This window comes from Pan paniscus, chromosome 18 (genome assembly GCF_029289425.2).
Source record: "Pan paniscus chromosome 18, NHGRI_mPanPan1-v2.0_pri, whole genome shotgun sequence".
Lineage (NCBI taxonomy): Eukaryota > Metazoa > Chordata > Mammalia > Primates > Hominidae > Pan > Pan paniscus.
The window spans coordinates 49532594-49559851 of NC_073267.2; the positions used below are offsets into that span (position 1 = coordinate 49532594).

The 27258-nt window shown below is 38.7% G+C and overlaps 1 pseudogene; it reads left to right on the forward strand.

Annotated features, from left to right (window-relative positions):
* LOC117978447 (sodium/hydrogen exchanger 9B1-like) overlaps positions 1-27258 on the forward strand; it is a 48113-nt pseudogene that overhangs the window by 9943 nt on the left and 10912 nt on the right.

The window sequence follows — 27258 nt, forward strand, 5'->3', positions numbered from 1 at the left end:
GGGAGGTTGTATGTTTCCAGAAATTTACCCATTTCTTGTAGGTGTTCTACTTTGTTTGCATAAACATGTTCATCTTAGTCTCTGAGAGTTTTTTGTATTTCTGTGTGGTTGGAGGTAATGCCCACTTTACCATTTCTGATTGTGTTTTTTGTATCTTCTCTTTTTTTTTCCTTATTGGTCTAGCTAGTGACCTATCAAATTTATTTATTCTTTTGAAGAACCAGCTTTGAGTTTCATTTATCTTTTGTATGGCTTTTCATGACTCAATTTCATTCCATTCTGCTCTGATTTTGGTTATTTATTTTCTTCTGCTAGCTTTGGGTTGGTTTCCTCTTGTTTTTCTGTTTCCTTTAGGTATGATATTAGGTTGTTAATTTAAGATCCTTCTAACTTTTCAATATGGGCATTTAGCATGATAAACTTTTCCCTTAACACTGCTTTGCCTGTGTCTTAGAGAGCCTAGAATATTGTATCTTTGTTTTAATTAGTTTCAAAGAATATATTGGTTTCTGCCTTAATTTCATTGTTTACCCAAAAGTCATTCAGGCACAGGTTGTTTAATTTCCATGTAATTGTATGGTTTTGAGAGTTCTTCTTAGTGTTGACTTCTATTTTTGCTACACTGAGCGGTCCAAGAGTGTGGTTGGCATGATTTCAGGGGCTTCTTTTAATTTATTGAAAATAATTTTAGACTGATAGTGTGATCAATTTTACAATATATGCCATGTACAGATCAGAGGAAGATATATTCTGTTGTTGTTGGGTGGAGTGTTCTGTAGATGGCTGTTAGGTCCATTTAGCCAAATGTTGACTTCAAGTCCTGAATATCTTTGTGCATTTTCTGTCTCTATGATCTGTCTAGTACCATCAGTGAGATGTTGAAGTCTCCCACTATTATTCTGTGGTTATCTAAGTCTCTCTATAGGTCTCTATGAACTTGTTTTACAAATGTGAATGCTCCAGTTTTGAGCACATTTATCTTTCAGACAGTTAAGTCTTCTTGTTGAATTGAACCCTTTATCATTACATAGTGCCCTTCTTTGTCTTTTTGATTGTTGTTGGTTTAAAGTCTATTTGTCTGAATTAGAATAACAATGCTTACCCTTTTTTGTTTTGCATTTGCTTGGTAGATTTTTTTCCATCCTTTTACTTCAAGCCAATGGGTATTGTTGCATATGAGCTGGGTCTCTTGACAACAGATACAGTTGGGCTTTACTTCTTTATCCAACTTGCCATTCTGTGAGTTTTAAGCAGGGCATTTATACTGTTTACATTCACAGTTAATATTGGTATTTATAGCTTTGGTCCTGCCATTATGTTGTTAGCTGGTTATTATGCAGACTTGATTGTGTAGTTACTTTACAATGTCAATGGTCTATGTACTTAAATGTATTTTTGTGGTGGCCATTAACAGTCTTTCACTTCCACGCTTAGCACTCCCTTAAGGAAGTCTTGTAAGGCATGTCTGGTGGTAACAGATTCCGTTAGCATTTGTTTGTCTGAAAAGGATCTTACTTCTCCTTCACATATGAAGTTTAGTTTGGCTGGATATTAAGTTCTTGGTTGAATTTTTTTTTTTTTGCAACAGAGTCTTGCTCTGTCCCCAGGCTGGAGTGCAGTGGTGCTATCTCGGCTCACTGCAACCTCCACCGCCTGGGTTAAGTGATTCTCTTGCCTCAGCCTCCCAAGTAGCTGGGACTACAGACACGCACCACCATGCCCAGCTAATTTTTGTATTTTTATTAGAGATGAGGTTTCACCATGTTGGCCAGGATGGTCTTGATCTCTTGACCTTGTGTTCTGCCCCCCTCAGTCTCCCAAAGTGCTGGGATTACAGGCATGAGCCACCATACCCGGCCAAGTTTTTTTTTTTTTTTTTTAAGTATGCTGAAGGCCAGGCGTGGTGGTTCACACCTGTAATCCCAGCACTTTGAGAGGCCAAGGTGGGCAGATCACGAGGTCAGGAATTTGAGACCACCTTGGCCAATATGGTGAAATCCTGTTTCTACTAAAATTACAAAAAATTGCCAGGTGTTGTGGTGTGCACCTGTAGTCCCAGCTACTTGGGAGGCTGAGGGAGAAGAATTGCTTGAACCCAGGAAGTGGAGGTTGCAGTGAGCCGAGATAGCACCAGTGCACTACAGCCTGGGCAACAGAGTGAGACTCTGTCTCAAAAAAAAAAAAAAGAATGCTGAATATAGGCCCCCAATTTCTTTTGGATTGTAGAGTATCTTATAGTTCTTATAGTTCCACTGTGAGCCTGGTGGGATTCCCTTTGTATGTGACCTGCCCCTTCACTTTAGCTGCCTTTCATATTTTTTTATTTCATGTTGACCTTGGGGAATCTGATGACTCTCTGTCTTGGGGATGGTCATCTTGTATAGTATCTCACAGAATTCTCTGCATTTCCTGGATTTAAATGGTGACTTCTCTAGCAAGATTTGGGAAATTTTTGTGGGCAGTATCCTCAAATATGTTTTCCAACTTGCTTGTTCTTTCTCCCTTCCTTTGAGTGATGCCTTGAGTCATATGTTTGGTCTCTTTACATAATCTCAGATTTCTCAGAGGTTTTGTTCATTCTTTTTTGTTGTTTATTTTCATATGACTGAGTTGATTCAAAGAAGTGGTCTTTGAGATCTGGGATTCTTTCCTCAGCTTGGTCCGTTCTACTGTTAGTACTTGTTATTGCATTATGAAATTCTTGAGGTGCATTTTTCAGCTCTATCAGTTTAGTTTGGTTCTTTCTTAAAATACCTATTTCATCTTTCAGCTCTTATGTCATCTTATTGGATTCCTTAGATTATTTGGATTGGATTTTGACTTTCTTCTGAATCTCAATGATCTTTGTTTCTATCCAGATTCTGAAATCTATGTCTGTCATTTAGTCCTGGTTAACAACCATTGTTGGAGAGTTAGTATGATTGCTTGAAGACAGGAAGACATTCTGGCTTTTTACATTTCCAGAGTTCTTGCACTGGTTCTTTCACATCTGTGTGGGCTAAGGTTCCTTTAATGTTTTGACTCACTGTCCTTTGGATGGAGTTTTTTCCTTTTTTATATTCTTTAATGCCCTTGAGGGTTTGACTGTGGCACAAGGTAGTTTCAGTCAAATGGCTTCATTTCTGGAAGATTTCAGGGGGCAAAGGCTCAGCTCAGCACTCCTGAACTGCATGCTCTAACTTTGCAAGGCTGGTACCATACCCACAGATTTGTTGTCTGGCCCTTCAATGTTAAGCACTAAGGTGTTCCCAGTCCACTGACAACAACACTCTGATGGGGTGTGCCAGCCAAAGTGCTTCACTGTAGTGATTGTAGCAAGGTCCCCACTCACACATATGTGCCAGCAGCAGCAGCACACAGCAGGTATGCATGTGTTGGCAGGGGTGCAGTGCCGGCAGGAGTGGGATGGGGATGTTCTGCATACTTGCACGTGCCAGCCAGGGCAATGGTGCTGTGGGGTGCACTCATGTGCCGCTGGAGACAGAGTGGCAGCATCTTCATGAGTTATCATGAATGTTATCATTCTAGAGCTTTAAAAATAATGTTCTGGACTTCTAACAAATGTATTTGTGAACCCAGAGAAAAAAAGAGTATTATTTTGTGCATTTTTATGTAATCATACCCAAGAAAATTTTACTTTACAATTTGTTCTTTTCACTCAACAATAGTCTCGAGGTTTATCCATCTCAAGATGGATACACATGTAGTTTATTCCTTTTAATTGTATAAGATTACATTGTATGTCAACAGCAGATTTTATTTACAATGTTATAACAAAAATAGCATTTTATTTGTCTCATTTTACATAAATATAAATTTGTCTAGAATAGTTACCTGGGTTACATGCATTTTTAGTTTGATATATACAGCCAAAATCCTTTTGGTATGGCCACTTTAATTTGCCCTAACACCAGTAGCTTATGAGCATACCTGTTGTTCTTGAAAATCCTTGCAAATCCTTGATATTATTAAATTTTATAATGTTTTCAAGTCTGATAATTGAAAAAATGGCATATTTTTGTTATTTTAATTTGCATTTCTGTGATTATTCACAAGCTTGAATATATTTTATATATGTGTTGTCCTTCAGCTTTTCCTTATCTGTAACTAGCCTGTTCATATCTTTGTCCATTTTTTTGTTGAGTTGGTCTTCTTTATTAATTATATCTGTTATATGCATTTGTAAATTATATGTACTGCAAATATCAGTAGATATTTAATTTCGTTTGTGATGATTTTTTTCACTCTAAGAAGTGTATTTTGTTATTTTCAACAGACAGAATTGCCAATACACAACACCATTCACTTGACTTTGAAAATGAAAAAGAGAAAAAGGGGGAGAAAGAGCAGAATTGCTTTTGAAGTAGTACTTTATTATAGTACTTTTGAAGTTGCTTTTGAAGTACTACTTTAATATAATTGAATGTATCAAAATCTCTTTTTATGTCTAATGCCTTTGTATGTATCATTCAAAAGGTCCTTTTTACCTCATGATCACAAATATATTATTCTACATCTTTTTTTTGTTGTTGTTCAGAGTCTTGCTGTCACCCAGGCTGTAGTGCAGTGGCATGATCTCAGCTCACTGCAACCTCCACCTCCCAGGTTCAAGTGATTCTCCTGCCTCAACCTCCCAAGTAGCTGGGACTACAGGCATGCACCACTGCACCCAGCTATTGGTTTTGCCATGTTGGCCAGGCTGGTCTCAGATTCCTGATCTGTCCGCCTCAGCCTCCCAAAGTGCTGGGATTACAGGTGTGAGCCATCACGCCTAGCCCACTACATTTTCTTATTACTACGTTTCCTTTTGAGCTTTTAACATTTATTATGTGTAAGGATCTATCTATATTCCTTTCCGCATAAATAGTTATCTCAACACCATTTGTGAAAGATTTCTTTCTTTCTCCCACTGATTTAAAATACCAATTTATGATGTAACAAATCCCATAGATTTGTTTCCACACATTGTATTCTCTTTTCTTCCAATTTATTTTGTCTATTTATATGTCACTATTATTCAGTTTTAACTATTTCACCTTTACAAAAACAGTATCTGGTTTTCTTAAGTTTACTTGATCTTTCATTCTAAGATCTTATTCTTCCAAATGAATTTTATAATCAGCTTGTCAAGCTCAGTAAAAGTCCCTGCAAAGATTTTGATTGGTGTATCTCTGATTAATTCATTTGAGGGAGAGATTACATCTTTATATTATTGAGGCTTTGGCTGGGCATGGTGGCTCACACCTATAATCCCAGCACTTTGGGAGGCCAAGGCAGGCATATCACTTGAGGTCAGGAGTTCAAGACCAGCCTGGCCAAAATGGTGAAACACTGTATCTACTAAAAACACAAAAACTAGCCAGGCATGGTGTTGGGCAATGGTAAAATTGGGGCTTTTTAGTTCACACTTGTGAAATGTCTCTCTAAGTATTCAGGTATTATCTTAATTATTATATTATTATATTCACAATTTTTATAAAAGTATAGACTGTCTTCACAGTTTTGTTCTTAGATACTTTGTGTTTTTAATTGATGTTGTGGATTAAATTCTCTTTGATCACTTATTCCTGGGGAAGCCAGCTGCCATGTCCTGAGGCAGCCCTGTGGAGAAAACCCCATTGGAAAAAACTGAAGCCTGCAATGGCTACATGAGTAAACTTGGAAGCAGATCTTCTCCACCCCACCCTACCTCATGGGAAATCTTAAGTCAAGGCATACAGCTAAGCCATGCCCAGATTCCTGACCCACAGAAGCATAAGACAATAAATATTTGTTGTTTTAAGCTGCTATGTTTGGGGATGACTTGTTAAGCAAAATGAGAAAAATAATACAACAGGTGATTACGATGTGCAGCAGAGTTCAGGAACCACTGAACTAGACCAGTATGTGGTCTTAGAGAAGTCTAGTCTCTTCTTGAGCCCACAGGGAAATCTGTAGCATAAACTGTGCCATAGAGTTGTACAGCCGGAAGCAAATCTCACATCAGTCCGTCATTGGCAGATGCTGTCTGGAGGGAAAGTAGAGGGGTGCACAACCTCTCTAGTATTCCCAGGTGGGTGCTTGTCAGCAGGACAAGGGTTCTAGAAACCTGCAGATATTAGCAGCCAACAAGAAGCACTGGGAGATGTGTTCATTGACCTGGTAAATGGATTCTGGCAGGAGCACCAAAAGCATTTTTACACAGGATATACTTCACACTTTATAAAGTAAATGTAGAAGAGATGAGGTGAAATTCTGGATAAGATATGCCAATAGAAGGTATTCTGAGCAGGAGCCTCCCCATTCCTCATGGGTGTCATCAACCACTCCAGAAATGTTCTCATTTGCCTTTGTAACTTAGGTGGCCACACTTGTTTTTTTGGGCAGACAACTCTGTTCCTTCCTTCCTTCCTTACTTATTTACTCAAGAGGTAGGAAATGTGTGGAAGGTAGATTTGTCTGACCATTCTTACAGTGCTACTCCAAATAATCAACTATTTGGTTTCCCCAGAGGTCTCTCCTGCTCCCAGCATCTGTCATTTCAGGGCTTGGACCACTTTTAGAAGCACATGTATCTTTTGAGGCAATCTTATTTACACACATTTTGGTTTATGGTTTCCTTTTTTCAATGCTAAATTGTCTGTCTCTTATCTTTCTGGCATATACTTAGTTTCTTGTCCATTGATGATTCACCTTTTGCTTTCTAGTTAGGTTATGAATTTTTCTATGACCTTTACATCTTCACTTCAAAGGATTTAGGAATAGAGGGAGAGGCTGCAACCTGTGCTCAGCCCAACATTCTAAACCACATCTGTATAAAATTTTAGCCAGCACTAAACAATGCATGAAAAGTTTTATCACCATTAAATTGCATTCACTCAAATTTGAAATTCTTCTAAACAATGTTTGTTATACATTTATTATAAACTACTTGTACTTATAAAACACTACTTGATTAAAAAGATGCTTTTAAATTAATTTTCATTCTTTCTTTCAGTTTTGTTCTAGGTGCTGTCTCTCTTGCTGTTGTTGTCCTTTACACGATGATGTTGCAAGAAAATGGATATGGTGTTGAGGAAGACATTCCAACCTTACTAATGGCTGCTAGCACTATGGATGACATTCTGGCTATCACTGGATTCAATATATGCTTGAGCATAGTCTTCTCCTCGGGTAAACAAGAAAATATAACAACCACCAGATCATTCATGACCTTTTTTGTTAGTTCTTTAAACAGGGTTTCTGGCTTTGCTTCTTCATTTATTAACCAAGACTGTTCAATTTAACATCTTTTTAATCTCCATAGAAAGCTCATTCCAGACCAAGTAAGATATTTCAGTGGCTTAAGATACCACTACTTAACACACATGATCTGACTTTAATAATCATGTGACAATTAATTTGATAAACCATATTATTACTATTTATCTGCTTATGTTGCTTTTGAATTTTATCAGTTCTCATTAGAAAAAATTAAGCAGCAGTATTATTTGTACTACTAATATTTTAATAGGCATTTTTGAAATGTGCCTTTTTGGCCATCCTAATAAACAAATGGTTGCTCTATTATAAGATGACATAAACATACAGAGCTGGGACAGCCATATGCCTTTTTGGTAGTGTTAGGACAAGATCCTGCACCAGTTCTGATTCCCAAGGTGATATCTGGTCTTGAATATCACTACAGAAATTGTGAAACTAAATATTTCCACATTAAGTAATGCTTTAATTATCTGCAATGTTTGAGTCTTCTGTATTATTGAAGCACTAAACTATTTTTAAGTTGAAAAGTAATATATATAGTTTTATAGTTTCTCTTAAAATAAGAAAATATAAATAAATAAGAAAAAGAGGAAAAGTTAAAAATAAAATCTGCAATAGTCACATCCAGAAGAAAAGAATCATTTCCTTCTGAACCTTTTGATATAAACCCACCCATATTCCCTTCCCTTCCCTTTTTCCCTTCTTCCCTTCCTTTCCCTTCCCCTCTCCTCCCCCTTCCCTTCCCTTACCCCTCTCTCTCTGTCAAATATTCTTATAAAAATCAGTGAATATTGACCAATATGTTCTTTTATTTTTTTTTTTTTGAGGTGGAGTCTTGCTCTGTCACCCAGGTTGGAGTGCAGTGGCACAATCTCAGCTCACTGCATGCTCTGCCTCCCAGGTTCATGCCATTCTCCTGCCTCAACCTCCCAAGTAGTTGGGACTACAGGCGCCCGCCACCACACCCGGCTAATTTTTTGTGTGTTTTTAGTAGATCCAGGGCTTCACCATGTTAGCCAGGATGGTCTTGATCTCCTGACCTCGTGATCCTCCTGCCTCGGCCTCCCAAAGTGCTGGGATTACAAGGCGTGAGCCATCGCACCCAGCCTAATATGTTCTTATAGCCTGAATTGTTTTACACTTAACTGTATATCACAAACATGTTTCTTTTCAGTAAATGTATTTGTATATCATTTTAAATAGTTGTTTAGCTTAATGAAAGAGTATTCAATGTGCTGCATCATGATTACTCATCCTGTTCAAAATTAAAGTCCAATATTTGCTATTAAAATAATGCTTAGTTGTGCTGCTATAAAAATATTTTTTTAATTAAAAAATTGGCCAGGCATGGTGGCTCACACCTATAATCCCAGCATTTTGGGAGGCCAAGAAGGGTGGATCACTTGAGGTCAGGAGTTCAAGACCAGCCTGGCCAACCAACATGGTGAAACCCCGTCTCCACTAAAAATACAAAACTTAGCCGGGTATGGTGGTGGGCATCTGTAATCCCAGCTACTCAGGAGGCTGAAGCAGAAGAATCACTTGAACCCAGGAGGTGGAGGCTGTAGTGAGCTATCCAGCCTGGGCAACAGAGTGAGACTCTGTCTCAAAAAGTTTTTCTTACTTAAAAAAATAATACTTAGTTGAACATATAGAGAAATATTTGTACCTAATCTTCATATTTTCTTAAGCTTAAAAGTGTAATTGTTGATCTAAAAGGTGTATACGTTTATGAGTGTTCTGAAACATATTGCCACAATATCATGTCCTACCAGGGTACATAAACTTGTCATTTCCTCTCACCTCTCTTCAAAACTTTGTATTACTAGCCTTTTTCATCTTTGCTAATTTGATAGGTGAAGGAGGGATCTCTGTAAATGAAGTACTTTGAATACTAGTGATGTTAAATATCCATGTTTATTAGGCATTGGCATTTTGTAAACTGCTTTTCTTGAAAGTTTTTTTGCCTATTTCTTTTAGGTGGGTTCACCTTTTTTTCTTTTTGATTTGTCAAGATTCTGCATTAAATTGAGAATGAAAACCTTTGTTTTATATACTTTAGTTTTTTCAATTTGTAATTTGGCTTTTAATTTTCTCACTCTTTTTACCATTCAGAAGTTAAAGTTTTTTATTGTCAATTGTCAAAATCTTTTCCTTCATGATTGGTATCTGTCATTCTTTCAAAAAATATTGTTATCAGTCATGTTTCAAAAAAATATTTCCAGGCTGGGCCCAATGGCTCACACCTATAATCCCAACACTTTGGGAGGCCAAAGTGGGTGGATCACTTGAGGACATGAGTTCAAGACCAGCCTGGCCAACATAGCAAAGCTCCATCTCCACTAAAAATACAAAAAGTTAGCTGGGTGTGGTGGCACAGGCCTGTAATCCCAGCTACTCAGGGGGCTGAGGCACAAGAATCACTTGAACCCAAGAGGCAGAGGTTGCAGTGAGCCAAGATCACACCATGGCACTCCAGCCTGGGTGACAGAGGGAGACTGTCTGAAAAAAAGAAAAAAAAAATTCCTCTTCCTTTTGCTGGCTACTATGCCAAACACTGAGAATAAACAGTAGTCAACAACATTAGCTTTTATTGAATACTTGCTTGGCTCTTGTTCTAAGTTCCATGTATGTCACCACTCATTTACAGGTAAGGAAACTGAGAAAGATGTTAAGTAATTTACTCAAGGACAGAGATCCAATAAGTAGGGGAGCCAAGATGCAAATCTGACAGTCTCACTCCACACCCACACATTTAACTCTTCTCTTCTCCACTGCCTCCCAACACAACAGAGAGACAAGATCAAATGGTGCATGTTCTCAAGGAGCTTGTATATTAAAGAAAAATTACAAATGGGATGAATATTACATTGTGAAGGTTAATATTAAGTAAGTGTCAACTTGATTGGATTGAAGGATCCAAAGTATTGTTCCCGGTTGTGTCTGTGAGGGTGTTGCCAAAGGAGATTAACATTTATTTAGTGGACTGGGAAAGGCAGATCCACCCTCAATGTGGGTGGGCACCATAAAATCAGCTGCCAGCATGGCTCGAATAAAGCAGGCAGAAGAAGGTTAGGAGAAGCTGACTTGCTGAGCCTTCTGGCCCTCATCTTTCTCCCATGCTGGATGCTTCCTGCACTCAAATATCAGACTCCAGGTTCTTTGGCTTTTGGACTCTTGGACTTACTCCAGTTGTTTTCCAGGGGCTCTCAGGCCTTCATCCAGAGACTCAAAGCTGGCCTGTCGGTTTCCCTACTTTTGAGGTGTTGGGACTCGGACTGAGCCAATACTAGACTCCTTGCTCCTCAACTTGCAGATGGCCTGTTGTAGGACTTCACTTTGTGATGGTGTGATTCAATTCTCCTTAATAAACTCCCTTTCATATATATATATATCTCCTACTAGTTCTATCCCTCTAGAGAACCATGACTCATACAGATTTTGATACTGAGGTAATGGAGTATTGCTATAAGATACCTGAGAATGTGGAAGTGACTTTGGAACTGTGTAATGTGCAGAGTTTGGAACAGTTGAGAGGACTCAGAAGAAGACCAGAAGATGTGGGAAAGTTTGGAACTGCCTAGAGACTTGTTGAATGGCTTTGACCAAACTGCTGATAGTGACTTGGACAGTGAAGTCCAGGGTGAGGAGGTCCGAGATGGAGATGAACAACTTGTTGGGAACTGAAGTAAAGGTCACTCCTGCTATGCTTTAGCAAAGAGAATGGTGGCATTTTGCCCCTGCCCTACAGATTTATGGAACTTTGAAATTGAGAGAGATGACTGAGGACATCTGGTAGAAGAAACGTTTGTTGTTGTTGTTGTTGTTGTTATACCTTAAGTTCTAGGGTACATGTGCACAACGTGCAGGTTTGATACATAGGTACACATGTGCCATGTTGGTTTGCTGCACCCATCAACTCATCATTTACATTAAGTATTTCTCCTAATGCTTTCCCTCCCCCAGCCCTCCACCCCCCAACAGGCCCCAGTGTGTGATGTTCCCAGCCCTGTGTCTAAGTGATCTCATTGTTCAATTCCCATCTATGAGTGAGAACATGCGGTGTTTGGTTTTCTGTCCTTGTGATAGTTTTGCTGAGAATGATGGTTTCCAGCTTCATCTATCTCCCTGCAAAGGACATGAACTCATCCTTTTTTATGGCTGCATAGTATTCCATGGTGTATATGTGTCACATGTCTTAATCCAGTCCATCATTAATGGACATTTGGTTTGGTTCCAAGTCTTTGCTATTATTAATAGTGCCGCAATAAACATACATGTGCATGTGTCTTTATAGTAGCATGATTTATAATCCTTTGGATATATATCCAGTAATGGGATTGCTGGGTCAAATGGTAATTCTAGTTCTAGATCCTCGAGGAATTGCCACAATGTCTTTCACCATGGTTGAACTAGTTTACACTCCCACCAACAGTGTAAAAGCATTCCTATTTCTCCATATCCTCTCCAGCATCTGTTGTTTCCTGACTTTTTAATGATTGACATTCTAACTGGGGTGGGATGGTATCTCATTGTGGTTTTGATTTGCATTTCTTTGATGACCAGTGATGATGAGCTTTTTTTCTTGTGTCTGTTAGCTGCATAGATGTCTTCTTTCAAGAAGCGTCTATTCATATGTTTGCCCACTTTTTGATGGGATTGTTTTTTTCTTGTAAATTTGTTTGAATTCTTTCTTTGTCAAATGGGTAGATTGCAATTTATCTCCCATTCTGTATGTTGCCTGGTTCACTCTGATGGCAGTTTCTTTTACAGTACAGAAGCTCTTTAGTTTAATTAGATCCCATTTGTCAATTTTGGCTTTTGTTGCCATTGCTTTTGGTGTTTTAGTCATGAAGTCCTTGTTCATGCCTGTGGCCTGAATGGTATTGCCTAGGTTTTCTTCTAGGGTTTTTATGGTTTTAGGTCTAACATTTAAGTCTTTTATCCATCTTGAATTAATTTTTATATAAGATGTAAGGAAGGGATCCAGTTTCAGCTTTCTACATATGGCTAGCCAGTTTTCCCAGCATCATTTATTAAATAGGCAATCCTTTCCCCATTTCTTGTTTTTGTCAGGTTTGTCAAAGATCAGATGGCTGTAGATGTGTGGTCTTATTTCTGAGGCCTCTGTTCTGTTCCATTGGTCTATATATCTGTTTTGGCACCAGTACCATGCTGTTTTGGTTACTGTAGCCTTGTAGTATAGTTTGAAGTCAGGTAGTGTGATGCCTCCAGCTTTGTTCTTTTTGCTTAGGATTGTCTTGGCAATGCAGGCTCTTTTTTGGTTCCATATGAACTTTAAAGTAGTTTCTTTTTCCAATTCTGTGAAGAAAGTCATTAGAAGCTTGATGGGGATGGTATTGAATCTATAAATTACTTTGTGCAGTATGGCCTTTTTCATGATATTGATTCTTCCTATCCATGAGCGTGGAATATTCTTACATTTGTTTGTGTCCTCTTTTAATTCATTCAGCAGTGGTTTGTAGTTCTCCTTGAAGAGGTCCTTCACAACCCTTGTGAGTTGGATTCCTAGGTATTTTATTCTCTTTGTAGCAATTGTAAATGGGAGTTCACTCATGATTTGGCTCTCTGTTTGTCTATTAATGGTGTATAGGAATGCTTGTGATTTTGGCATGTTGATTTTGTATCCTGAGACTTTGCTGAAGTTGCTTATCAGCTTAAGGAGATTTTGGGCTGAGATGATGGGGTTTTCTAAATATACAATCATGTCATCTGCAAACAGGGACAATTTGACTTCATCTTTTCCTAACTGAATACCATTTACTTCTTTCTCCTGCCTGTCCACTTTTCAGAACTTCCAACACCATGTTGAATAAGAGTGGTGAGAGAGGGCATCCTTGTCTTGTGCCGGTTTTCAAAAGGAATGCTTCCAGTTTTTGCCCATTCAGTATGATATTGGCTGTGGGTTTGTCATAAATAGCTCTTATTATTTTGAGATACGTCCCATCAATACCTAGTTTATTGAGAGTTTTTAGCATGAAGGAGTGTTGAATTTTGTCAAAGGCCTTTTCTGCATCTATTGAGATAATCATGTGGTTTTTGTCTTTGGTTCTGTTTATGTAATGGATTACGTTTATTGATTTGCATATGTTGAACCAGCCTTGCATCCCAGGGATGAAGCCCACTTGATCGTGGTGGATAAGCTTTTTGATGTGCTGCTGGATTCGGTTTGCCAGTATTTTATTGAGGATTTTTGCATCGATGTTCATCAGGGATATTGGTCTAAAATTCTCTTTTTTTGTTGTGTCTCTGCCAGGTTTTGGTACCAGGATGATACTGGCCTCATAAAATGAGTTAGGGAGGATTCCCTATCATTCTTTTTTTTTTTTTTTGGATGAAGAAACAGCTGTCTAATTTTTTTGATGTTTTCAATGTTGATATTTTTTCCAAGAATTAGAGAAATATCTCTGGATGGTTATCTAAAATTTATAATTTTTGTACAGATATGGTATGTAGGAGAGTGTCATAGTTTTTTCTATTATTATACTTTAAGTTCTAGGGTACATATGCACACTGTGCCGGTTTGTTACATATGTATACATGTGTCATGTTGGTGTGCTGCACCCATTAACTCGTCATTTACATTAGATATATCTCCTAATGCTATCACCCCCTCCCCCCACTCCATGACAGGCCCCAGTGTGTGATGTTCCCCACCCTGTGTCCAAGTGTTCTCATTGTTCAATTCCCACCTATGAGTAAGAACACGTGGTGTTTAGTTTTCTGTCTTTGTGATAGTTTTCTCAGAATGATGGTTTCTAGCTTCATCCATGTCCTTACAAAGGACATGAACTCATCCTTTTTATGGCTGCATAGTATTCCTTGGTGTATATATGCCACATTTTCTTAATCCAGTCTATCGTTGATGGACATTTAGGTTGGTTCCAAGTCTTTGCTATTGTGAATAGTGCTGCAATAAACATATGTGTGCATGTGTCTTTATAGCAGCATGATTCACAATCCTTTAGGTATATGCCCAGTAATGGGATGGCTGGTTGAAATGGTATTTCTTGTTCTAGATCCTTGAGGAATTGCCACACTGTCTTCTACAATGATTGAACTAGTTTACACTCCCACCAACAGTGTAAAAGCGTTCCTATTTCTCCATATCCTCTCCAGCACCTGTTGTTTCCTGACTTTTTAATGATCGCCATTCTAATTGGTGTGAGATGGTATCTCATTGTGGTTTTGATTTGCATTTCTCTGATGGCGAGTGATGATGAGCATTTTTTCATGTGTCTGTTGGCTGCATAGATGTCTTCTTTTAAGAAGTGTCTGTTCATATCCTTTGCCCAATTTTTGATGGGGTAGTTTGATTTTTTCACATAAATTTGTTTGAGTTCTTTGTAGATTCTGGATATTAGCCCTTTGTCAGATGGGTAGATTGTAAAAATTTTCTCCCATTCTGTAGGTTGTCTGTTCACTCTGATGGTAGTTTCTTTTGCTGTGCAGAAGCTCTTGAATTTAATTAGATCTCATTTGTCAATTTTGGCTTTTGTTGCCATTGCTATTGGTGTTTTAGTCATGAAGTCCTTGCCCATGCCTATGTCCTGAATGGTATTGCCTAGGTATTCTTCTAGGGTTTTTATGGTTTTAGGTCTAACATTTAAGTCTTTAATCCATCTTGAATTAATTTTTATATAAGGTGTAAGGAAGGGATCCAGTTTCAGCTTTCCACATATGGCTAGCCAGTTTTCCCAGCACCATTTATTAAATAGGGAATCCTTTCCCCATTTCTTGTTTATGTCAGGTTTGTCAAAGATCAGATGGTTGTAGATGTGTGGTATTATTTCCGAGGGCTCTATTCTGTTCCACTGGTCTGTATCTCTGTTTTGGCACCAGTACCATGCTGTTTTGGTTACTGTAGCCTTGTAGTGTAGTTTGAAGTCAGGTAGCATGATGCCTCCAGATTTGTTCTTTTTGCTTAGGATTGACTTGGCAATGCAGGTTCTTTTTTGGTTCCATATGAACTTTAAAGTTGTTTTTTTCCAATTCTGTGAAGAAAGTTATTGGTAGCTTGATGGGGACGGCATTGAATCTATAAATTACCTTTGGCTGTATGGCCATTTTCACGATATTGATTCTTCCTATCCATGAGCATGGAATGTTCTTCCATTTGTTTGTGTCCTCTTATTTTGTTGAGCAGTGGTTTGTCGTTCTCCTTGAAGAGGCCCTTCACATCCCCTGTAAGTTGGATTCCTAGGTATTTTATTCTTTTTGAAGCAATTGTGGATGGGAGTTCACTCATGATTTGGCTCTCTGTTTGTCTGTTATTGGTGTATAAGAATGCTTGTGATTTTTGCACATTGATTTTGTATCCTGAGACTTTGCTGAATTTGCTTATCAGCTTAAGGAGATTTTGGGCTGAGATGATGGGGTTTTGTAAATATACAATCATGTCATCTGCAGACAGGGACAATTTGACTTCCTCTTTTCCTAGTTGAATACATTTTATTTCATTCTCTTGCCTGATTGCCCTGGCCAGAACTTCCAAGTCTATGTTGAATAGGAGTGGTGAGAGAGGGAATCCTTGTCTTGTGCCAGGTTTCAAAGGGAATGCTTCCAGTTATTGTCCATTCAGTATGATATTGGCTGTGGGTTTGTCATAAATAGCTCTTATTATTTTGAGATACGTCCCATCAATACCTAGTTTATTGAGAGTTCTTAGCATGAAGGGCTGTTGAATTTTGTCAGAGGCCTTTTCTGCATCTATTAAGATAATCATGTGGTTTTTGTCTTTGGTTCTGTTTATATGATGGATTACGTTTATTGATTTGCGTATGTTGAACCAGTCTTGCATCCTAGAGATGCCAACTTGATCATGGTGGATAAGCTTTTTGATGTGTTGCTGGATTCAGTTTGTTACTATCTTATTGAGGATATTTGCATCAATATTCATCAGAGATATAGGTCTAAAATTCTCTTTTTTTGTTGTTGTGTCTCTGTCAGGCTTTGGTATCAGGATGATGTTGGCCTCATAAAATGAATTAGGGAGGATTCTGTCTTTTTCTATTGATTGGAAAAGTTTCAGAAAGAATGGTACCAGCTCCTCTTTGTACCTCTGGTAGAACTCAGCTGTGAATCCATCTGGTCCTGGACTTTTTTTTGGTTGGTAGGCTATTAATTATTGCCTCAATTTCAGAGCCTGTTATTGGTCTATTCAGAGATTCAACTTCTTCCTGGTTTAGTCTTGAAAGGGTGTACGTGTCCCAGAATTTATCCATTTCTTCTAGATGTTCAAGTTTATTTGTGTAGAGGAGTTTATAGTATTCTCTGATGGTAGTTTTTATTTCCCTGGGCTCAGTGGTGATATCCCCTTTGTCATTTTTATTGCATCTATTTGATTCCTCTCTCTTTTCTTCTTTATTAGTCTTGCTAGCAGTCTATCAATTTTGTTGATCTTTTCAAAAAACCAGCTCCTGGATTCATTGCTTTTTTGAAGGGTTTTTTGTGTCTCTGTCTCCTTCAGCTCTGCTCTGATCTTATTTTTTGCCTTCTGCTAGCTTTTGAATGTGTTTGCTCTTGCTTCTCTAGTTCTTTTAATTTTGATGTTAGAGGGTCAATTTTAGATATTTCCTGCTTTCTCTTCTGGGCATTTAGTGCTATAAATTTCCCCCTACACACTGCTTTAAATGTATCCCAGAGATTCTGGTACATTGTGTCTTTGTTCTCATTGGTTTCAAAGAACATCTTTATTTCTGCCTTCATTTTGTTATTTACCCAGTAGTCATTCAGGAGCAAATTGTTCAGTTTCCATGTAGTTGTTCAGTTCTGAGTGAGCTTCTTAATCCTAAGTTTGAATTTGATTGCACTGTGGTCTGAGAGACAGTTTGTTGTTATTTCTGTTCTTTTACATTTGGTGAGGAGTGCTTTACTTCCAATTATGTGGTCAAATTTAGAATAAGTGAGATGTGGTGCTGAGAAGAATGTATACTCTGTTGATTTGGGGTGGAGAGTTCTGTGGATGTCTATTGGGTCTGTTTGTTGCAGAGCTGAGTTCAGGTCCTGGATATCTTTGTTAACCTTCTGTCTTGTTGATCTTTCTAATATTGACAGTTGGGTGTTAAAGTCTCCCATTATTATTGTGTGGGAGTCTAAGTCTCTTTGTAGGTCTCTAAGGACTTGCTTTATGAATCTGGGTGCTCTTGTATTGGGTGCATATATATTTAGGATTCTTAGCCCTTCTTGTTGCATTGATCCCTTTACCATTATGTAATGGCCTTCTTTGTCTGTTTTGATCTTTGTTGGTTTAAAGTCTGCTTTATCAGAGACAAGGATTACAACCCCTGCCTTTTTTTGTTTTCCATTTTCTTAGTAAATCTTCCTCCATCCCTTTATTTTGAGCCTATGTGTGAATTTGCGCATGAGATGGGTCTCCTGAATACAGCACACTGATGGGTCTTGACCCTTTATCCAATTTGCCAGTCTGTGTCCTTTAATTGGGGCATTTAGCCCATTTATGTTTACAGTTAATATTGTTATGTGTGAATTTGATCCTGTCATTATGATATTCGCTGGTTATTTGCCCATTAATTGATGCAGTTTCTTCCTAGCATTGATGGTCTTTACAACTTGGCATGTTTTTGCACTAGCTGGTACCGGGTGTTTCTTTCCATGTTTAGTGCTTCCTTCAGGAGCTCTTGTAAGGCAGGCCTGGTGGTGACAAAATCTCTCAGCATTTGCTTGTCAGTAAAGAATTTTATTTTCTCCTTCACTTATGAAGCTTAGTTTGGCTGGATATGAAACTCTGGATTGAAAATTATTTTCTTTAAGAACGTTGAATATTGGCCCCCACTCTCTTCTGGATTGTAGGGTTTCTGCCAAGAGATCATCTATTAGTCTTATGAGCTTCCCTTTGTGGCTAACCTGACCTTTCTCTCTGGCTTCCCTTAACACTTTTTCCTACACTTCAATCTTGGTGAATCTGACAATTATGTGTCTTGGAATCGCTCTTCTCAAAGAGTATCTTTGTGTTGTTCTCTGTATTTCCTGAAGTTGAATGTTGGCCTGCCTTGCTAGGTTGGGGAAATTCTCCTGGATAATATCCTGAGGAGTGTTTTCCAACTTGGTTCCATTCTCCTCATCACTTTCCGGTACACCAATCAAATATAGATTTCGTCTTTTCACATAGTCCCATATTTCTTGGAGGCTTTGTTCATTTCTTTTTACTCTTGTTTCTCTAACCTTGTCTTCTCACTTTATTTCATTTATTTGATCTTCAATCACTGATACCCTTTCTTCCACTTGATTGAATCGGCTATTGAAGCTTGTGCATGAGTCATAAAGTTCTTGTGCCATGGTTTTCAGCTCCATTGTGTCACTTAAGGTCTTCTCTACACTGTTTATTCTTGTAAGCCATTCGTCTAATCTTTTTTCAAGGTTTTTAACTTCCTTGCAATGGGTTCCAACATCCTCCTTTAGCTCGGAGAAGTTTGTTATTACCAACCTTCTGAAGCCTACTTCTGTCAACTCGTCAAAGTCATTCTCTGTCCAGCTTTGTTCCATTGCTGACAAGGAGTGGTGATCCTTTGGAGGAGAAGAGGTGCTCTGATTTTTAGAATTTTCAGCTTTTCTGCTCTGGTTTATCCCCATCCTTTTGGTTTTATCTACCTTTGGTCTTTGATATTGTTGACCTACAGATGGGGTTTTGGTGTAGATGATCTTTTGTTAATGTTGACACTATTCCTTTCTGTTTTTTAGTTTTCCTTCTAACAGTCAGGACCCTCAGCTGCAGATCTGTTGGAGTTTGCTGGAGTTCCACTCCAGACACTGTTTGCCTGGGTATCACCAGTGGAGGCTGCAGAACAGCAAATATTGCAGAATAGCAAATATTGCAGAATAGCAAATATTGCTGCCTGATCCTTCCTGTGGAAGCTTCGTCCAAGAGGGGCAGCTGCCTATATGAGGTGTCTGTCAGCCTCTATTGGGAGGTGTGTCCCAGTTAGGCTACACAGGGGTCAGGGACCCACTTGAGGAGGCAGTCTGTCCATTCTCAGAACTCAAATGCCATGCTGGGAAAACCACTGCTCTCTTCAGAGCTGTTAGACAGGGACGTTTATGTCTGCAGAAGTTGCTGCCTTTTGTTCAGCTATCCCTGCCCACAGACGTGGAGTCTAGAGGCAATGGGCCTTGTTGAGCTGCGGTGGGCTCCACCCAGTTCAAGCTTCCCTGGCCGCTTTGTTTACCTACTTAAGCCTCAGCAATGGTTGACGCCCCTCCCCCAGCCAGGCTGCCACCTCGCAGATGGATTTCAGACTGTTTCGCTAGCAGTGAGCAAGGCTCCATGGGTGTGGGACCTACTGAGCGAGGCACAGGAGAGAATCACCTTGTCTGCTAGTTGCTAAGACCTTGGGAAAAGTGCAGTATTTGGGCGGGAGTGCCCTGTTTTTCCAGGTAGCCTGTCACAGCTTCCCTTGGCTGGGAAAGGGAAATCCCCCAACCCCTTGTGCTTCCCGGGTGAGGCGACGCCCCACACTGCTTCAGCTCACCCTCTATGGGCCTGCACCCACTCTCCAACCAGTCCCAATGAGATGAACCAGGTACCTCAGTTGGAAGTGCAGAAATCACCCATCTTCTGTATCGATCATGCTGGGAGCTGCAGACCAGAACTCTTCCTATTTGGCCATCTTGGAACCCATCCAGGACATCTGGTAGAAGAAATTTGTAAGCAGCAAAGTGTTCAATTTATGACCTGAGTGCTCTTAAAAGTGTTCAGTTTTATGCATTCACAAAAATATGGTTTGGAATTAGAACCTATGTTTAAAAGGCAGCAGAGCATAAAAGTTTGGAAGATTTGCAGCCTGATGATGTGATAGAAAAGAAAACCCATTTTCTGGGGAGAAATTCAAGCTTACTGCAGAAATTTGCAGAAGTAACAAGGAACCAAATGTTAATTGACAAGATAATGGGGAAATTTTCTCCAGGGCATGTCAGAGTTCTTCACAACAGCCCCTCCTGTCACAGGGTTGGAGGCCTAGGAGGGAAAAAATGGTTTTGTGGGCCAGGCCCAGATCTTTGCTGCTCTGTGCAGTCTTGGGACTTGGTGCCCTGTGTCCCAGCCATGGCTAAAAGGAGCCAACGTACAGCTCAGGCTATTGCTTCAGAGTTCAATCCCCAAGGCTTGGCAGCTTCCACGTAGTGTTGGGTTGATATGCTAGTTGGCCATTTGTATTTTTTTTTGAAAAAATGTCTATTCAAGTCTATCTTAGTCCATTCCTGCTGCTATAACAAAATACCTTAGGCTGGTAATTTATAAACAACAGAAATTTATTTCTTGCATTCTGGAGTGTGAAAAGTCCAAGATTTAGGCTACAACAGACTCAGTGACTGGTGAGGTCACTATATTCACTATACATAGCACCTTCTCTGTGTCCTCACATGTTCAAAAGGGAAAACAAACTCCCTTAAGCCGCTTTTATAAAGGCCCTAGTCCCATTTCTGAGGGCTATGACTTCATGAACTAATCATCTCCAAAATGCCCCACCTCTTAATATTATCACATTGAATATTAGGCTCCAGCATATGAATATTGGGAGAACATTTGGGCCATAGCAAAGTCAACTGACCATTTCTCATTTAGGTTGTTTTGTTATTGAGTTGTTGTTCTGTATATATTTTAGATATTAACCCCTTATCAGGTATTTGGTTTGCTGGGAGGTTTTTGATTCCTGATTCAGTTACTAGTTATAGGTTTATTAAGATTTTTTATTTTGTGACTTAGTCTTGGTAACTTGCATGTTACTAGGAATCTGTTCATTTCTCCTAGGTTATCCAACTTGTCAGTATATAATAATTCATAGTAGACTCTTAGAATCGTTTTCATTTCTGTAAATATCTGTTGCAGTGTCTTCTCTTTTGTTCCTAAAAGAAGTTGAGTCTTCATTATTTTCTTCTTAAATATTCTAGCTAATGATTTGTCAATTTTGTTGAACTTTGAAATGACTACTAGTTTCATTGGGTTTTTTCTATTCTCTAGCTTTTTTTTTTTTTTTTTTTGAGATGGAGTTTCACTCTTATTGCCCGGGCTGTAGTGCAATGGCATGATCTCTGCTCGCTGCAACCTCCGCTTCCCAGTTCAAGTGACTCTCCTGCCTCAGCCTCCAGAGTAGCTGGGATTACAGGCATGCACCACCATGCCTGGCTAATTTTGTATTTTTTAGTAGAGACAGGTTTCTCCATGTTGCTGAGGCTGGTCTTGAACTCCCAACCTCAGGTGATCCACCTGCCTCAGCTTCCCAAAGTGCTGGGATTACAGTCGTGAGCCACTGCACCCGGCCTTCTGCTCTAGACTTTATTATTTCCTTCCTTTTGCTAACATTGGGTTGAGTTCTTCTTTTTCCAGTTTCTTGAGGTGTAAAGTTAAGTTGCTGATTTTAGATCTTTCTTCTTTTTTAAGGTAGGTAGTTAGATATATAAACTGTCCTCTTCATATTCATTTTGCTGCATCCCACAAGCTTTGGAATGTTGTGTTTCCATTTTTATTTGTCTCAAGACATTTTCTAATTTTCCTTGTGACTTATTCTTTGACTATGTATTAATCAGAGTTCTCCAGAGGGTCAGATCCAATAAGAAATAGATATAGATATAGATATAGATATAGATAATAGATAATAGAGATACATATACATGCATCTAAAAGAGAATATATTTACATGTATATGAAACATAATTTATTAAGGAGAATTGGCTCACATAACTACAAAGGCAAAGTCCCACAATAGGCCATCTATAAGCTGGAAAATGAGAGAAGCTTACAGCATGGCTCCCAAGGAAGCCAGTGACATGGCTCAGTCCAAATCTGAAAGTCTCAAAACCAGGGAAGCTGACAGTGCAGCCACTAGTCTGAGGCCCAAGGCCTGAGAGCTCCCAAAAGGCTACTGATGCAAGTCCCAGGGTCCAAAGGTCAAAGAACCTAGAGTTTGATGTGCAAGGGCAAGAGGAGAAAAAGGCAAACTGCTCTGGAAGAGAGAGAAAGTGCATAAAAAAGAAATCCAAGCAAGCTGAATGTTCCCATTCTTCTGCCTTTTTGTTCTAGTCACACTTGCAACCAATTGCATGATGCCTACCCACAGTGAGGATGGGTTTTTCTCTCTCAGTCCACTAACTCATCCATCATTCTCCTGTGGCAGCACCCTCACAGATATACCCACACACAGTGCTTCATCAGGCATCTGAGCATCCCTCAATCAAATTGACAATTAATATTAACCACACAGGCCAATTGGTTGAGAGTATATTTTTGTAATTTCCACATATTTATTACTTTTCCTTTTTCCTTCTGCTATGAATTTGTAATTTCATTTAATGTGGTCAGAAAAGATATTTGGTATGAGTTCAGTTTTCTTAAATTTTTAAAAACTTGTTTGTGGACTAGCATGCCATCTATCCTGGAAAAGTCTTGGTATGTACTTGAGAAGAAAGCATACTTTGCTATTATTGGGTGAAGTGTTCTGTATATGTCAGACAGGTCCAATTGGTCTACAATGTTGTTCAAGTTCTGTGTTTTCCAGTTGATCTTCTGTCTGGTTATTGTATCCATAATTGAAAGTGGAATATTGAAGTTTTCTGTTATTATGATGTTGTTATCTATGTTACCCCTCAATTCTGTCTATGTTAGCTTCATATATTTAGATGCTGTACTGTTAGTTGCATATACATTTATAATTGCTATATCTTCTTGGTCAATTGGCCCTTTTATTATTATGTAATATCTTTGTCTCTTGTGCTATTATTTGACTTAAACTCTATTTTGTCTAAGTATGGCCATCCTTGTTCTCTTTTGGTTACCAAATGCATTGAATATCTTTTTCCATCCTTTCACTTTCAACCTTTGTGTGTGTTTAGATCTAACATAAGTCTCTTGCATATAGTATATATTTAGATTTTTTTAATCCATTCGGCCAATTCTTTGTCTTTTGATTGGAAAATTAGCCTATTTGCATTTAAAGTAGTTACTGATAGGGAGGGGCTTACTATTGTCATTTTGTTCACTGTTTTATACATGTCTTGCAGGTATATTTTTTCCACTTTTCCTCTCTTTCTGCCTCCCTTTATGTTTCACTGATTTCTTTTTTTGGTAGGGACGTGCTTTGGTTCCTTTCTCATTTTTATTTGTGTATCTTCTGTAGGTCTTTTCTTTGTGGTTACTGTAGAATTACATGAAAACATCTTATAGTTATAATAATCTATTTTAAATTGACAACAACTTAACTTTAATAACATACAAAAACTCTACTTCTTTACACCTCCTTCTCACTTTGTTATCAATGTCACACAATATATATTTTATATTGTTTATTCACATAATTTAATACAGTAATATTATGCTTTTACCTTTTAAATTCTATGCTTCAATTAAAAGTGAATTACAGGCTGGGTGTGGTGTCTCACATCTGTAGTTCCAGCACTTTGAGAGGCCAGAATGTGAGCATCACTTGAGCCTAGGAGTTTGAGACAAGCAAGGCCTTATCTCTGCTAAAAATTTAAAAATATTATCTGAGTGTGGTGGTGCATGTCTGTAGTCCCAGCCACTCGGGAGGCTGAGGTGGGAGGATTGCTTTAGTCTAGGACTGCAAGGCTGCAGTGAGCCATGATCAAACCACTGCACTCCAGCCTGGGCAACAGAGCAAGACTTTGTCTCAAAAAAAAAAAGAAAAAAAAGTAAAGGAAAAAAAGTGTTTTGCTTACCACCATTAGAGTATTAAAGGATTCTATGTTCACTCATATATTTACCTTTACCAAAGAAGTTTATATTTTGTATGCTTTTGTATTTCTATCCAATGCCTTTTCATTTCCACTTGGAGGACTCCCTTTAACGTTTTTTGTAAGGTAGGTCTAGTGGTGATCAACTCCCTCACCTTTTACTTTTCTGGGGAACTCTTTGTTTGTCCTTCATTTTTGAAATACAGTTTTACTGGCTATACAGTTCTTGGTTGACAGTTTTTTTTTTCTTTCAGCCCTTTTAATATATCATCCCATTCTTTTCTGGCCTGTAGAGTTTTTGCTGAGAATTCCATTGATAACCATATGGCATCTCCCTTGTATGTGACAAGTTGCTTTGATCCTGTTCCTTTCAAAATTCTCTCTTTGTCTTTGACTTTTGACAGTTTGATTGTAATGTGTCTCATTGTAGGTCTTTTGCAAATTATCCAACTTGGAGTTCTTTGAGCCTCTTGGATTTGTATGTCCATTTCCTTCTTTAAGTTTGAGAAGTTTTTGGTCATTATTTTTTTAACTGGCTCTCTGCCCCTTTATTTTTCTCTTCTCCTTCTGGCACTTTCATAATGCATACATTGGTCTGCTTGATGGCATCCTGTAAGTCTCTTAGGCTGTCTTCACTCTTCACTCCTTTTCCCTTTTGCTCCTCTGACTCCATAATTTCAAATGACTAGTCTTCCATTTCACTGATTCTTTCTTCTGCTTGATGTTATGAAACTGCCTTTGCAAAAATTATAACTGAAGAAATTATGACAGCAAAAGATATCAGACTTAATCAACTCCATCTTGCTTCTAGCATTTAAACTGTCCTTGTTCATTCCTGGCAGTAGGATGAACTAATTTTGGTAAGGTATTCAGTTCATGGTTTGACTCTCAAACCAAGTTGATAATAGCCATTTCCCAAAAAGATCCCCTTCTTGCCTGGAACCAGTCTGCCTTTGCGGGATAAACAAATTAGCTATAACATTAGAAATTACAGTTGAGGGGTTATGCAGCCTCTGGCTCCAAGAGTCTGAACCTCTCCAAATTGCTCCTGGGGATAACATCACTATTGTAAAACCTAAAATCAGTGCTTGAGATATTTTGCAGACCTTGCACTGGATGAATCAGCTGACACCACCCAGACTGGTAATATGGCTCAACTAGTTCTGCCACCCCACCCACAAACAGAAGACAGCAAGAAAACATCATCACTTCAACCCCGTATGATTTCATCTCCAACCTGATGAATAAGCAGTTCCCACTTCCCAAGCCCGTACCTGCCAAATTATCTTTAAAAGTTCTGATCCCCGAATGCTCAGGGAGACTGATTTGAGTAATAATAAAACTCTGATCTCCCACACAGCCAGCTCTGCCTGAATTACTCTTTCTCCATTGCAATTCCCCTGTCTTGATAAATCAGCTCTGTCTAAGCAGGGCATGAGGTGAACCCATTGGGCAGTTACACAGTCTATTGGTGATTTCCGATAGTGAATTTTTCAATTGAGCTATTGTATTCCTTAGCTCCAGAGTTTCTGTATGGTTCCTTTTTTTTTTTTTAGTTTCTATCTCTGTTAATATTTTCATTTTGTTCATGAATTATTTCCTGCTTTCACTTAGTTGTCTATTTCTGTTGTCACTGGGCTTCATTAAGAGAGTTAATTTGGATTCTTTGTCAGGTAACTCATTTACCTATTTCTTTAGGGTTGGTTTCTGGAGATTTATTTTGCTCCTTTAATGTAGTCATCAGGTTTCTCTGTTTCTTCTTATGTCTTGTTATTTTTTATTTTTTATTTATTTTTGCCAATATTTGGGCGTTTGAAAAAACTGCCACTTCTCCCAGTTTTTATCAGCTGGCTTCATACAGAAGACCTTCATACCTGAATCAGCATGGCTATAGGTTCCAGCAGCCTCTCAAACTCTTTCTGGGAATGCATCTTCTTTGGGTTTATACATTGCAACATCCCAAGTAGAGGTTTGCCAGTTTCTTTTTCTGGAGCTGTTGCTCCTTCTGGTATCTGTCTGTGGTACTGCAGGTTCCCTGGTGCTGCATCATCTCTGACCTCTCCTTTATTCCCAGTGGCTCCCATGCATCCAAAGTATGCCAGTTGGGCGTCAAGTTAGAGAGAGTGAGAGAGCTTCAGGTAACCTCATAAAACTATTCCGTTTCAGTCTTCTCTTTCCCTGCTAATGGAGAAGCTGCAAGTTGAGTGCTTCCCAGCCAAACCAACCTGTTCGAGCTTGGGGAAGGGGTATCATCAGTATAATGCAACAGCTTTTCTTATCTGTTCAATGCCACTATTCTTGGCTTTGCACTTGTCTGTACTACTACAACTTCTTAATGGTTTATGGAACTCCATAAAGGCTTTTAGACCATATATTGTTTTTCAGTTGGTATCTTTATGGAGAATCAAGGTTTGGAGCTTCCCATTCCACCATCTGGCTGACATCACTCTGTTTATATTATTTTTTATTTTTATTATATTTTATTTTCTTGAGACAGGATCTTGCTCTGTCAGCCAGGCTAGAGTGCAGCCTCAAACTCCTGATCTCAAGGGACCTCCTCCCTCAGGCTACTGAGTACTTGGACTATAGGCACACACCACATACCAGGCTAATTTCTTATTTTCTTGTGAAGATGGGGTTTCACTCTGTTGCCCAAGTTGGTCTCAACTCTTGGGCTCAAGCAATCCTTCTGCCTTGGCCTCCCAAAGTGCTAGGATTAAAGGTGTGAGCCCACCATGTACTGCCTGTTATATTTAGTAGAAAATATATCTAAAAATATACTTACGTACTATATTGAATCCACTACCCAGAGCTTAACTGAACTATTTGTGTGACTCATTCTGTTTTTTTATTTTTTGCTTTTTACTTATTACAATGAACTACAAGTATGGATATATTAATATTAATTAATATAAAATATACTGGAATCTTTTGTATTTTTTTTTCTTTTTTCTTCACCAAAAGCAGAAACTTAAATATACTGAAATCTTAAATGACCCTTGAATGTTTCTAGGACTGACCCTGGGACAAAATTTTTTATGTTGTTATTACATTGTTCTTTTCATGTTAAAATCATTTGTTTTTTTTCATATAGTACATCAAAGAAGAATTGTTAATATAGCCCTTACCAGCCATATGCTAAGTGCCACAAGTGTTTCGGTCTCTCTCCATTCTTGTACCTCACTTAGTCTTTTTTTTTTCTTTTGGAGGTGTAGCCTCAGTCTTTCACCCAGGCTGGAGTGTGGTGGCATGATCTCAGCTCACTGCAACCTCTGCCTCCCGGGTTCAAGTGAT